The sequence below is a fragment of the Doryrhamphus excisus genome, chromosome 3 (genome assembly GCF_030265055.1).
Source record: "Doryrhamphus excisus isolate RoL2022-K1 chromosome 3, RoL_Dexc_1.0, whole genome shotgun sequence".
Classification (NCBI taxonomy): domain Eukaryota; kingdom Metazoa; phylum Chordata; class Actinopteri; order Syngnathiformes; family Syngnathidae; genus Doryrhamphus; species Doryrhamphus excisus.
In genome coordinates this window covers 13859785-13875023 of record NC_080468.1, presented here as the reverse complement: position 1 = coordinate 13875023, position 15239 = coordinate 13859785, and the positions used below count along the sequence as shown (strand labels likewise).

Below are 15239 nucleotides of genomic sequence, written 5' to 3'. Positions count from 1 at the left end.
AGTAAATATTCCATATCAGAATAGTCAATGGGGCAAACGCAGTAAAACGTAAACATCAACATCCCAAATTCTTCTTTCACTGGTCGGAATAACTCCGTATTGCCAGTTTTTCTGTTCGTCCAATCTTGAAATTTAGTTTGGATCAAACTTTCCGCAGCAGTCCGGTTCCGATTGCTCGCCTCCATTTTTTTTAAAACAAAGAACGTCTCGAGCTACGTGTTACGTCCTATCTGAGCATGTGCAGAAAGAACGCACCCGGGATAAATGTAAACAGGAAAAGATCAAATTCATTCATTCATTCATTCATTCATTCATTTTCTACTGTTTTTTCCTCACAAGGGTCGTAGGAGGTGCTGGAGCCTATCCCAGCTGTCTTTGGACGAGAGGCGGGGTACACACTGTACTGGTCGCCAGCCAATCACAGGGCACATATAGACAAACAACCATTCACACTCAATCAAGCTAATTCATTTCTTTCATTCATTCATTTTCTACCGCTTATCCTCACAAGGGTCGTGGGAGTTGCTGGAGCCTATCCCAGCTGTCTTCAGGCTTTCCGGTCTTTTAATTTATAGACATTTACACTAAACCCTCGTTTATCACGGTTAAAAGCTTCCAGACCTGACCGTGATGAGTGAATGTCCACATTGTTTAAACACTAGAGCCCTCTAGACATGAAATAACACCCCTATAGTAATCTTTACACTCTTATTACCCAAAATATGGAATGTGGGAGGAAACCGGAGTACCCGGAGAAAACCCACGCATGCACGAGGAGAACATACAAACTCCACACAGAGATGTCCGAGGGTGGAATTGAACCCTGGTCTCCTAGCTGTGAGGTCTGCACGCAATCTAGCTAATATTTTATAATTAAACTCGGGACATGTTTTCTATAGATATACCGTAAAACGGGGTTCATTCATTCATTCATTTTCTATCCCAGCTGTCTTCCAGCGAGAGGCGGGGTACACCCTGGACTGGTGGCCAGCCAATCACAGGGCACATATAGACAAACAACCATTCACACTCACATTCATACCTATAGACAATTTGGAGTCGCTAATTAACCTAGCATGTTTTTGGAATGTGGGAGGAAACCGGAGTACCCGGAGAAAACCCACGCATGCACGGGGAGAACATGCAAACTCCACACAGAGATGGCAGAGGGTGGAATTGAACCCTGGTCTCCTAGCTGTGAGGTCTGCACGCTAACCACTCGACCACCGTGCCGCCCTCTTATTAATATATATTTTTTTTAATTTTATTGATTCTGTTCCACAGATGGTAATGGTAATGCACACCGAAAGCTGCTTGCTAACCGCTAATAAACAACAGAAGAAGAAAAACACAACAAAGAAGAACGCACCTTGACAACTTTCCATTTGAGCGGGTACAAGATACCTCAATCGGATTGTGGAAAGGAATATTCCCACCTTGGGAATCGGATTATATGTTCTACATTCAGATTGGCACATGAGGTGTATACAAAGGTTCAATTCTTTCAATTTGAGCAAATAAACCGAATGGAATTGGAATATTTGGGTCCATGTATACATGACTATTGATGAATCATCTATACCTGCTCGCTATGATGAAAGCAAACCGGAATACAAAAGTATCCCAATGATGCCGGAATATAAAATAGGACAGCGTATCCGTGGACTATAAGCATGCAAAGTCATTTTTTCGTCACGTCGGCTTCGGCTTTCATCAGAGGTCCTTGTTGTTTCAATACTGCTCCCGCTGACGAGAGTGTCATTTACAGGTGGAGGCAGACTCCATAAATTGAAAAGACGGTATGAAAAAAATAGTTCTTTGATCTTTTACAGCCTTACTAGACGTTTTGGAGTATTCTATCTTGTGTGTTTTTTTTTCCGTCCTGGTCTCATCCCTGGTATTTTTTTTTTCCAACCCTGTCATTATTCTTGATCACTTGCCTTTCTAGGTCTTATTTGAATGGCTTCCATTGTGCAGCCTAGGAAGGGAATCGGGGGCTTAAACTAGGGTACCTCAGTATTTTTCTTACTGGGCAGTTATCTCCATGAACATAATGACAAAGGAGGTTGCTGCCCGTGGGTCCTATTGTGCGGATCTTTCCGTGTCGATCGGCGTTATCAAGCTAAAATCACAGCAAAATCAAAACAGACAAACCAAGAAATCCAGACGAGGGATAAATGACCAAGGAAAACTAATAGGAATAGGTGTAGATTCTGGAAGACCTACAAAGTTTTGTGTATTGGTTATTGCATGTAGCCACTAAACAGGAGTCCGCTTTACCTTTTTCTATATTTATTTAAAGATAATATACCGTATTTTCTGGACTTTTCCGAAGTGGCACTTTTTTTCATTGGTTGGCAGTTCCTGCGACTTATACTCCAGAGCGACTTATGGTTCTGTTTTGGTCAAGTACCACTATAAGTCCACTATACAGTCGCTCCGGAGTATAAATCGCACAAGGCCAAAAATGCATAATTCGGTAGAAAAAACATACATAAGTCGCACTGGAGTATAAGTCGCATTTTTTGCGGACAATTTATTTTTACAAACTACTTGACCAAAACATACAAAACAAACAAATAATAACAAAAAATTTGACTTATACTTATACAGTAAACCTCGGATATATCGGACTTGGATATATCGGAAATTCGCTCACAACGGACAGATAAAAAAGAACCGATTTTTCTGTAATGCATTTCCAATAAAAATTCATTGCATATATCGGATTTTTTATAACAGATTTCGCCTATTTCGGACAAAATCTCGAGTCCTGTTCCAATGCATTTCCATTAAATTTCCCTCGCATATATCGGATGGCCGCATCGTGGCGCTCCGATTCGCCGAATCGTGACAGGCCGCTATACGACGTCATTTGCAGCGTTTGCAGCGTTGCCTGCGCGTCCAGGTACATTGGAAACATAGTCAAGGAAGTACCTTTTTATAACGGATAAAATCCGATTTACGCATATACCGGAAATAAATCCGGTATATGCGTAAAACGGACATTTTCCGGTATACGTATATAACGGATTTCGCTTATATCGGACAAAACCAGTGGGAACAATTGAATCCGATATATCCCAGGTTTACTGTACTTGACCAAAAAATATGGTAGTTTGTAAAATAAATTACCCACCAAAAATGTGACATATACTTTGACAAACTACTTTACCAAAAAATACAGTAGTTTGTAAAATAAATTAACCGCAAAAAATGTGAATTATACTTGTACAAACTACTTGACCCAAAAATACTGTAGTTTGTAAAATAACTACTTGACCAAAAAATACAGTAGTGTGTAAAATAAATTACCCGCCAAAAATTTGACATATACTCATACAAACTACTTTACCAAAAAATACAGTAGTTTGTCAAATAAATTAACCGCAAAAAATGTGAATTATACTTGTACAAACTACTTGACCAAAAAGTACGCTAGTTTGTAAAATAAATTACCCGCAAAAAATATTACTTCAAAAAATGCGACTTATACTCCAGTGTGATTTATGTATGTTTTTTTCTACCTAATTATGCATTTTTGGCCTTGTGCGATTTATAGTCCGGAGCGACTTATAGTCCAGAAAATACGGTACGTGACCAAAACAGACATTACGTCTAACAATAAAAGAATTAAAAATAGGCTGAATAGGTGTAAGATATGCTAACACAATGCTTATTCAGCTCCGGAGTATAAGTCGTACAAAGTAAAAAAATGCATAACTAGGTAGAAAAAAAACATACCTAAGTCGCATTGTAGTATAAATCGCATTTTTTGCAGACAATTTATTTTACAAACTACTTAACCAAAAAATACTGTAGTAAAATTTTTTGCGGGTAATTCATTTTACAAACTACCATATTTTTTGGCCACTTAGTTTGTAAAATAAATTGTCCACAAAAAATGCAACTTATACTCCAGTGCAACTTATGTATGTTTTATTTCTACCTAATTATGCATTTTTGGCATTGTGTGACTTATACTTCGGAGCGACTTATAGTCCAGAAAACGGTACTATTTTAATTTCAGCAGTTATTTTTCTATAAGTTTGTTTACATAATAAAAAAAACTTTGCACGCATATTTGGCTTTGACTTTTGTCTAAACTCACAAAAAAAATTATCAGGCTTTATATCGTATATCAATATTCAAGCTAAACATATCAGGATATGAGTTTTGGTCCCACAAAAATGAGAACACCAAAGTTGCCAAGTCTTGTCTTGTATGTAAACAATATTTATATTTACTGTAGGAGGGGTAGGGGTGTTAGCTGCCATGGCGACAATATAAATATAAGCACCTCCGGAGACATTTACACTTACCATTCTACAAAACGGCACCTGAGCCACATGTTGGACACCCCTTTATTGCTCAAACAGCCTTTCTATCTTTCTGAATCCTTTGTTGAAATAATCTCAATAGATCTTATGCTTTGATGTCGATTTTGTGTGTGTGTGTGTGTGTGTGTGTGTGTGTGTGTGTGTGTGTGTGACCACTACTGGCACCTGGTCACTGATGACGGACCCCGGTGTGCACATAAAACTCCCACACAACACCCACTCACACTTCATCCACACGCATGGATACAATATTTCCCACACACACACACACACACACACACACACACTCTTTTCATCTCACTCACTTTTCCTCCATCTACCAGATGGCTGACCCATCTGCTCCCCCCCCCCCCACCGACCCCCCCTTTCGTCTTCATCCCCCAGGTTCTCCGTTCTCCGTCTTGCGACCCGCTGTTTTGCGTTTCTTGAGGACGGGATGCAAGTTATGGATGGAGACTTTTCTGTCGGGACAAACGGCATTGTGATGTGTTCGCTGGCCGCTTTCTGTGTGCGAATGCCCAACGTTGAAGTCATTTCTAAAGGAAGTGTGTGTTTGTTTGTTTTTTGTTGCTGTACACATCTGCTTAGGTAGCCAAAATTGTCTGTGTGCAGGCATCACACCCACCATCTGTTTGTTTAATATTGCATTTGTGTGCAAAATGGGGGGGGGGGGGGGGGGGGTTGTTTCGGAGTGGACGTTTTTCTGATTATAGACTAAAATGTGTTTTCACTTCAGTGTGAAGTGTGAAGTGAACGTTTGTTTGTTTGTTTTTTTCATCTCGGGCACAGAAAATTGTGTTGTATTTTTTAAGAGGGAACAGAAAAGCTGCAGGTTGTTGCAAATGGAGATAAAATGGAGAGATATTTTTGGTACCTTGACTTAACCGCCACTATTCACGTCTTATAATGAGAAGGTAGAAAAATCATTTCCTGGGCTTCCTTTTGAACTGCGGATTACCTCGCACCACTTCCACTCTCGCGTGTGTTGTTGGAGTCTGCGGATGAAGACATTTTTCTTCAAAACAAAACCCAGAAGGCTTCCCCCCCGCTGCTGCCAAAGCCTCATCAGGATCGACAGAACGACCTCTTTGACTGTCCGAATATTTTCCAGTGAGGGCCACATCGGGAAAAAACGAAAGGATGCACCTTCCATGTAACGTGTAATAATGTAATAAGTCCGTGGCTTATCCGGATTTTGCACTTTCTACGCTCTTGCTGGAATTCCCCTTTGTGGGACAAATAAAGGCATATCTTATCTTTAATATTTCAACATTCTTCTTTAAGAATCTTCATACTTTTTTTCTCCAAATTAATTTTCCAAAAGTTAGGACTTTTTGTGTTTTTTTTCTTCCTTTAATATTCCAAAAGAAAAAAAGGTCACAGTTTCACCAGAATAAGCTTGTAATATAGTGAGGAGAACAATGTCATAATTAGTGACATAGGCTGAAATAATGTAATAGTAATAGCATATTAGTGATTAATATGACGTAATTTTTCCTCAAATTTACGCTCGGAAAATTGCAACTTTTTTCTCTTATTATTTGGACTTCTTAAAATTACAGATCCTCTCCGTGAATCACCACCTTATTGTGGTGGAGGGGTTTGAGTGCCCGAGTGATCCGAGGAGCTATGTTGTCTGGGGCTATATGCCCCTGGTAGGGTCTCCCAAGGCAAACAGGTCCGAGGTGACGGGTCAGACCAAGAGTGATTCAGAAGACCCATATGAGCAAGAACGAGAGGAGAAAGCGTACCTCGCCCGGATGTGGGATACCGGGGCCTCACCCTGGAGCCAGGCCCGGGGGAGGGGCTCGCAGGCGAGCGCCTGGTGGTCGGGCCTTCACCCGTGGAGCCCGGCCGAGCCCAGCCCGAAGAAGCCACACGGGATCTCCCCCTCGTAGACCCACCACCTACGGGGGCAAGCATAAGGGTCCGGTGCAATGTGTGTTGGGTGGCGGTCAAGGGCGGGTGCGTAGGCGACCTGGTCTTCGGCGGCCAAATCTGGTTCTTGGGACATGGAATGTCACTTCGCTGGTGGGGAAGGAACCTGAACTTGTGCGAGAGGTTGAGACATTCCGACTAGACATAGTCGGACTCACCTCGACCCACAGTTTGGGTTCCGGAACCAAACTCCTCGAGAGGGGCTGGACCTTGTTCTACTCTGGAGTTGCTGCAGGGGAGAGGCGGCGAGCTGGTGTGGGCTTATTAATAGCCCCCCGGCTTGGTGCCTCTGTGTTGGAGTCAGCCCCGGTGAACGAGAGGGTCATTTCCCTACGCCTTCGGGCTGGGGAAAGGGTCCTGACTGTCATTTGTGCGTACGCACCAAATGGCAGTTCGGAGTACCCGGCCTTCTTGGAGTCCGTCAGAGGGGTGCTGGAGAGCACCCCAGCTGGTGACTCCGTCGTTCTACTGGGAGACTTCAACGCCCATGTGGGCAATGACAGTGTGACCTGGAGGGGCGTGATTGGGAGGAACGGCCTCCCTGATCTGAACCCGTGCGGTGTGATGTTATTGGAACCACAGTTTGTCCATAACTAACACCATGTTCGAACATAGGGATGTCCATAAGTGCACTTGGCACCAGGACACCCTAGGCCGCAGGTCTATGATCGACTTTGTAGTCGTATCATCAGACCTGCGTCCGCATGTTCTGGACACACGGGTGAAGAGAGGGGCTGAGCTGTCAACTGATCACCACCTGGTGATGAGTTGGATTAGATGGCGGGGGAGGATGCTGGACAGACCTGGTAGACCCAAACGAGTAGTGAGGGTGTGCTGGGAACGTCTGGCAGAGTCTCCCGTTCGTCGAGTCTTCAACTCTCACCTCCGGCAGAGCTTCACCTGCATCCCGGGGGAGGACCGGGATATTGAGTCCGAATGGGCCATATTCCGTGCCTCCATTGCTGAGGCAGCTGACTGGAGCTGCGGCTGCAAGGCGGTCGGTGCCAGTCGCGGTGGCAGGCCCCGAACCCGATGGTGGACACCAGAGGTCAGGGCTGCCGTCAAGCTGAAGAAGGAGTCCTATCGAGCCTTGATGGCTTGTGGGACTCCGGAAGCAGCTGACAGGTACCGTCAGGCCAAACGGTTTGCGGCTTCGGCGGTGGTCGAGGCAAAAACTCGGGTGTGGGAGGAATTCGGTGAGGCCATGGAGCACGACTTTCGGTCGGCCTTGAAGAGGTTCTGGCAAACCATCCGGCGCCTCAGAAAAGGGAAGCAGTGCCCAGTCCACACTGTTTACAGTGGAGACGGGGGCCTGCTGACCTCGACTGGGGATGTAGTCGGACGGTGGAAGGAATACTTTGAGGCCCTTCTCAATCCCACTGACATACCTTCCATAGAGGAAGCAGAGTCTGAGGACACATACGTGGACAGTACCATCACTGTGGCTGAGGTATCTGGGGTCGTTAAGACGCTCCTCAGTGGCAAAGGTCCGGGGGTGGACGAGTTCCGCCCAGAATTCCTCAAGGCTCTGGATGTTGAGGGACTGTCTTGGCTGACACGTCTCTTCAACATTGCATGGAAGTCGGGAACAGTACCTTTGGATTGGCAGACCGGGGTGGTGGTCCCCCTTTTCAAGAAGGGTGACCAGAGGGTGTGTTCCAACTACAGGGGGATCACACTCCTCAGCCTCCCTGGGAAAGTCTATTCCAGGGTGCTGGAGAGAAGGGTACGACCGTTGGCCGAACCTCTGATACAAGAGGTCCAATGCGGTTTTCGTCCTGGTCGTGGAACACTGGACCAGCTCTACACCCTCACGAGGGTGCTTGAGGGTGCATGGGAGTTTGCCCAACCAGTCTCCATGTGCTTTGTGGACCTGGAAAAGGCATTCGACCGTGTCCCTCGTAGCGTCCTTTGGGGGGTGCTCCAGGAGTACGGGATTGGTGGCGCGCTACTACGTGCTATCCGGTCCTTGTACAAACGGGGCAGGAGTCTGGTTCGCATTGCCAGTAGTAAGTCGAGCCTGTTTCCGGTAAACGTTGGTCTCCGCCAAGGCTGCCCTTTGTCACCGATTCTGTTCACAATTTTCATGGACAGAATTTCTAGGCGCAGCCAAGGTGTTGAGGGAGTCCAGTTCGGGGGCCTTAGAATCTCATCTCTGCTATTTGCAGATGATGTGGTTCTTATGGCTTCTTCGGGCTGCGACCTTCAGCGTTTACTGGGACGGTTTGCATCTGAGTGTGAAGCGGCTGGGATGAGACTCAGTACCTCCAAATCAGAGGCCATGGTTCTCAGTCGGAAAAGGGTGGAGTGCTCTCTCCGGGTTGGGAATGAGGTCCTGCCCCAGGTGGAGGAGTTTAAGTATCTCGGGGTCTTGTTCACGAGTGAGGGAAAGTGGGAGCGTGAGGTCGACAGACGGATCGGTGCAGCCTCGGCAGTAATGCGGTCGCTGTACCGGACCGTCGTGGTGAAAAGAGAGCTGAGCCGGAGGGCAAAGCTCTCAATTTTCCGGTCGATCTATGTTCCCACCCTCACCTATGGTCATGTGCTTTGGGTCATTACCGAAAGAATGAGATCGCGGATACAGGCGGCTGAAATGAGTTTCCTCCGTAGGGTAGCTGGACTCACCCTAAGAGATAGGGTGAGGAGCTCAGCCATCCGGGAGGGGCTCGGAGTAGAGCCGCTTCTCCTTCACATCGAGAGGAGTCAGTTGAGGTGGCTCGGGCATCTAGTCCGGATGCCTCCCGGACGCCTCCCTGGTGAGGTGTTCCGGGCATGCCCAGCCGGGAAAAGGCCCCGGGGCAGACCTAGGACACGCTGGAGGGACTATGTCTCACAGCTGGCCTGGGAACGCCTTGGTGTCCTCCCGGTGGAGCTGGAGGAGGTGGCCGGGGACCGGGAAGTCTGGGCTTCCCTTCTAAGACTGCTGCCCCCGCGACCCAGACCCGGATAAGCGGAGGAAAATGGATGGATGGATGGAAAATTACAGATGATTTTTTTCTGCTGTTTTTGTTGCGATTGCATCCCTCTCAATTAAATTTATATTTTGTTCTCTTAATATTTTGACTTTATACTTACTTTATACTCCTGTTTTTTCTTTCTTTTTCAAATTTGTCCCTTTTTCAAAACAACTGAGGAACTAAGGCACATACTTTTAGAGTAGTTACTGAGGAACTAATGAAGAACGTATAAGAAATTAATGACTAAGACACATACATTTAGAGTCGTTTCTGAGAAACTATTGAAGAACTAAGGCACATACATTTAGAGTAGTTACCGAGGAACTAATGAGTATCGTAGATACTGAGGAACTAAGGCACATACATTTAGAGTAGTTACTGAGGACTAATGAGTAGAGTAGTTACTGTGGAACTAAGGCACACACATTTAAAGTAGTTACTGGGGAACTAATAAAGAACTGATGAGGAACTCATGACTAAGGCACATACATTTAGAGTAGTTACTGAGGTAGCAAAGCACATATATTTAGAGTAGTTACTGTGGAACTAATGAGTAGTTACTGGGGAACTAATGAGTAGTTACTATGGAACTAAGGCACACACATTTAGAGTAGTTACTGGGGAACTCATGACTAAGGCACATACATTTAGAGTAGTTACTGAGGTACCAAAGCACATATTTAGAGTAGTTACTGTGGAACTAAGGCACACACATTTAGAGTAGTTACTGGGGAACTCATGAAGAACTCATGACTAAGGCACATACATTTGGAGTAGATACTAGGGAACATATTTAGAGTGGTTACTGAGAAACTAATGAACTAATTAGCATAGTACAGTAGTTACTGAGGAACTAAGGCACATATGTTTAGAGTAGTTACTGATGAACTAGGGCACATACATTTAGAGTAGTTACTGGGGAACTCATAAACAACTAATGAGGAACTCACAACTAAGGCACATACATTTACTGATGAACTAATGTATTTAGAGTAGTGACTGATGAACTAATGAGTAGAGTAGTTACTGGGGAACTAATGAATAACTTGAGGAACTAATGGCTAAGGCACATTAATTTAGAGTAGTTACTGAGGAACAAAGGCACATACATTTAGAGTAGTTACTGATGAACTAATGAGTAGAGTAGTTACTGGGGAACTAATGAATAACTTGAGGAACTATTGACAAAGGCACATTAATTCAGAGTAGTTACTGAGGAACAAAGGCACATGCATTTAGAGTAGTTACTGATGAACTAATGAGTAGAGTAGTTACTGGGGAACTAATGAATAACTTGAGGAACTAATGACTAAGATACATTAATTAAGAGCAGTTACTGTGAAAGTAATGACCGGAGTAGTTACTGAGAAACAACGGCACATACATTTAGAGTAGTTACTGATGAACTAATGAGTAGAATAGTTACTGGGGAACTAATGAATAACTTGAGGAACTAATGACTAAGGCACATTAATTTAGAGTAGTTACTGAGAAACTAATGACCGGAGTAGTTACTGAGGAACAAATGCACATACATTTAGAGTAGTTACTGATGAACTAATGAACTAATGAGGACCTAATGAGCAGTGGTTCGTGTTAGGTAGGTTCGTTCCTCATTTTGTGTACTTTATTGTAAAATAATATTTCAATGTTATGCTATTTTTTCTCTGAATATTATGACTTTACTCTCTTAATATTTCATCCTGATGCTTGTATCATCATTGCTCCTTTTTCACATTTTTGCTGTTTTTTTCTTTTCTTGCATAATTATAATTAACCTGTGATACGGTAACTTCTGAGTGATTAATAAAAGCACACATACTACCACCAAAAAAAAAAAAAGATTTGCGATGTTGTACACAATTATTGTCACAGCAGTGAAGACGTACAACGGAATCGCTCCAGCGGCTCTTTAGATCGGCATAAAGTCCGAAGGGCGTGGACATAAATGGACTCCGCTGTAATTAAACTGTCTTTGAAGGTTTCCTTTACTGGAAAACAAAACAAGGAGCCATTCATTGCTTGGCTGGCTGGCTGGTGGTCTCACCGTTAGCTTTGCGTGCGGTCCGTGTCATTTATGACCTTGCCATCACGGACGCCTATAATACCCGAGATGTGCGACCAGCAGCAGCAACAATGATGTATTCCAGCATGATTTTGGCTGATATCTAAAAGCAGGAAGCATAGAAGCAGCATGGAAAATAGAACATTGAAAGAAAAAAAAAACACACACACACATAACCTTCACCAGAACAAAGCCTTGTGCATCTCAGATGTGGAGTCAGTGATATTTGATTTTGAGATAGAAGAGCCGTGTCACAAATGTGATCACAGTCTCCTGAGGGAAAGCAGTGGGAATATACGAGTGCAGAGACGGGACGTTTTGTCAGATGTTCTTGCTTGTTCAAATATTCTCTAAAGGACACGAAAGCAATATGAGGCATAAACAGGATAAGAATCAAGCATTATATATACACACGCTGACTGTATTTATTCAGTGTGTGTGTGTGTGTGTGTGTGTCAGGAATTCTGCATGGAGGCCACAGGTGTGGCCAGACAATCCACGGAATTTGAAGAGCAAGCGAGCGAGTCAAGGAGGTCACAAGCCCTGGCTTTATGAGCACCAGGCCAACTGCATTCAAGTGGAAGAGCATCAGATAGACATTCACGTCCTCTTACGGTCAAGAGGACATGGAAAAAATAGGGCGCGGCGGGCTCGACGGCGTCCACTTGGAGTCAGGCTTCACGTAACAGATGCTACCCTACGCACGTATACGCGTACGATACACCACATAAAGACACATGTGATGCAAGGAGCATCACCACTATTAACGTGGAGGGGGGGGGTGGATGGATTCAAAAAAGGTATAGACCAGGGGTCTCAAACATGCGGCAATGTGGGTCATGCCTTTTGAGGTACCACATATTAATCAATAATACCACATATCATTATGCTGAATGCCTTATATTTGTCATTTACACATTTAGATCAAGGGGCTCAAACACGCGGCCCGCGGGCCAAATGTGGCCCGCAGGACACTAGTTTGAGGCCCCCGCCTTGATATGAAAGTTTAATGTTAGTCCGGCCCGCGCAAGTTTGATATAGATGCTGTATGGTATCATGTACCCAGAAAAAATTATTACGTTTGATTAATGTTCATGTTAAAGGTTAAATAACTGTTAATAGTTATCCTCCCTATCCGTGTGGAAGTGGTAAGTTTTTGGCTAATAATAAAAATAAGAAAATAATAAAAACTTAAGAAACCACATATAGTTGGTGGGTAGACAAATTATTTTTTTCAGATTAAAATGAACAAAGCATTATTAGAGCCCTGTAGACATGACAAAATACGACTATAGTCACATTTATACTTTTTTTTATTTACAACATATTGCGCGAGTGCAGGGTCTTGAGACACATGCTAACTCGCAAACTAGAGAGCTAGCGACCTAAACTGTAGCCTTCAAGTTATTTCCTTTGAACTTAAATAGCCAAAAACTTACCACTTCCACACGGATAAGGAGGATAATTATTAACAGTTATTTAACCTTTAACATGAACATTAATCAAACGTAATAATTTTTTCTGGGTACATGATACCATACAGCATCCATATCAAACTTGCGCGGGCCGGACTAACATTAAACTAGTGTCCTGCGGGCCACATTTGGCCCGTGGGCCGCGTGTTAGAGACCCCAGCCTTGCCCAGACCCTAGCTCCAGTGGCCCCCAGGTAAATTGAGTTTGAGACCCCTGGTATAGACAGTTACCAACACGTTCCCGCAATTTAATTCAGAATGTCATTTTTGGTCCAATTCTACTCAGAAGACAGTCCAGACCTTTTCCCGACAATAATAATGACCTGCTATTACTGCTACATTTCAACCGATTTGATCGAAAGAGTTCAAGCCGCTTCCACATTCATTCAACTCATGATGGACATTCATGCTCTTTTTTCCCCCATACTAAGAATTCCCACTTTTCTTCACCCATTCCCATTTTTCTGAATGCAAAATGCCTTTGATGGAAAGAGTTCCAACTACTTCTATATTTCTCCACCGATTCACACCCTTCCAAAGTCAAAATACTTAGAAGAAAAAAAAACTATTATTGGTATCAACCTTGCTCTTGTTTTTTTTTGTAATATTATTACTTCATTTTCATAATATTTGGATTTTATCCCCATATTTTAACTATTTCCTCAACCCAATTTTCTGAACATTACGACTTATAATGTAAAAATAATGAACTTTTCTTTTAATATTGATTTATTAATATATTTATTATTTTCCCTCAAAATATTAATTATTAAAATAATGAATACACATAAAATTAAAATAAAATAATAAAAAATAATGAATACACTGCTGTTAATAAATTCTAAATAATGTTTTAAATATTTTTTTTTGTTTTTGGTGCAATGTCATCTTGTTAAATATTTTCTTGTTAAATAATATTTTACAATATTAATAAAATATTGTACAATATTACTAAAATATTAATATTAATATAAAAAAGAATATTAATAAAATATTATCCCACAATAATTAAAATAATGAATACACTGCTGTTAATAAATTCTAAATAATGTTTTTAATAAATTAAAAATAAGCTGTTTTCTTTAATATTTCCACTTTATGCTCCTCATGACAATATTATTAGGTTATGTTGCCTTTATTCTTGTAAAATTGCTGAGTTTTTTTTCATTTTTACTGTTTTTTGAGGGGGGAATGTTATCTTGTTAAATATTTTCTTGTTAAATAATTATTTACAATATTAATAAAATATTGTACAATATGAATAAAATATGATTAATATAAAATAATATTAATATCATATACCATAATAATTAAAATAATGCATACACTGCTGTTACTAAATTATAAATAATGTTTTAATAAATGAATAACCTGTTTTCTTTAATATTTCCACTTTATGTTCCTCATAATAACATTGTTAGGTTATGTTGCCTTTATTCTTGTAAAATTGCTTAATTTTTTCATTTTTATTTTTTTTTTTTGGGGGGGGGGGGATATTTTCTTGTTAAAATAATATTTTTACAATGTGCTGCAGGCCACAGGCCACCAATGGCCCCCAGGCCGCCCTTTGGACAGACCCGGTCTTGCCAATCTGGAGACCACTTTATGCCAGTTATTTGGCCTGTGCAGCAGTCATGCTCGAGCCCTATCATTACGTGTGCAGATTGCATTCAGTCATGCTGCCCCACACAGCTTAGACATTACGCCCTCTTCATCCCAGCCGCTTTCGCCCGCCATTAATCCCATGCCGTGGATTTCTAACCTCTTATCAAGCCAACCTACCGAGCCCGGGTGCGTCTTCTGAAATTCCATGCAGAGGCCACAGGAACCAATTAGGGACAATGACGGCCACTCTAGGAGAGATTAGAGAAACCCAAGTGAGCAGACAATCAAACAATTCTCGCCTGTTTTTTTTTGTGTGTGGATATTATTGGAGAGGCGATGATAACTTGTCCTGGTGGTGTTTTCTTTCATTTTTAAATACGCTTAACACAGGCTGACATTTATTTAATGCAATAAAACGACATGCTACGATAACAAGCAAAGATATGCGCATAAAAAGGCTTTATATCTACTGTGAGACTGTACAAAACACTTGGACACGTTTTATGTACACGGACATAAACAGATTTTTAATATTAAAACACAAACCTGTAGTCGATGGCGTGGAAGTGGATGGAAAAGTGAGACTGTCCCATCAGGGTCACAAGCACTGTGGGTGAACTTTAGCTTTTGTAAAGTTTTTAATATTTTTTATCCTATGTAAATACGTAAATTATAAACACCAACGTTAAAATATCTTAATATAAAATACAATTCACGATGAAAGTTTAATAATGAGCCTGCCTGAATCAAACAAAGACGGTCTGAGACGACGTAAACTCACCTAGCAAAAATGCCAAATGGTTCATTCCACCTGTTAGCACTCCTCGCGGGAAGTGCCGTAAACACGAGCAACCGACAGA

General features: G+C 42.3%; 1 protein-coding gene across 1 annotated transcript in view; it reads right to left on the bottom strand.

Annotated features, from left to right (window-relative positions):
- The window catches only part of LOC131125304 (uncharacterized), a 291220-nt gene extending 276114 nt beyond the window's left edge, over positions 1-15106 (bottom strand). The window contains exons 1-2 of the mRNA XM_058066734.1: positions 14926-15106; positions 14557-14627 (exon numbers count right to left, since the gene is read on the bottom strand). The gene's annotated coding sequence lies outside the window, so the exon portion shown is untranslated. The remainder of the gene's footprint in view (positions 1-14556; positions 14628-14925) is intronic.
- Positions 15107-15239: the final 133 nt, after the last annotated feature.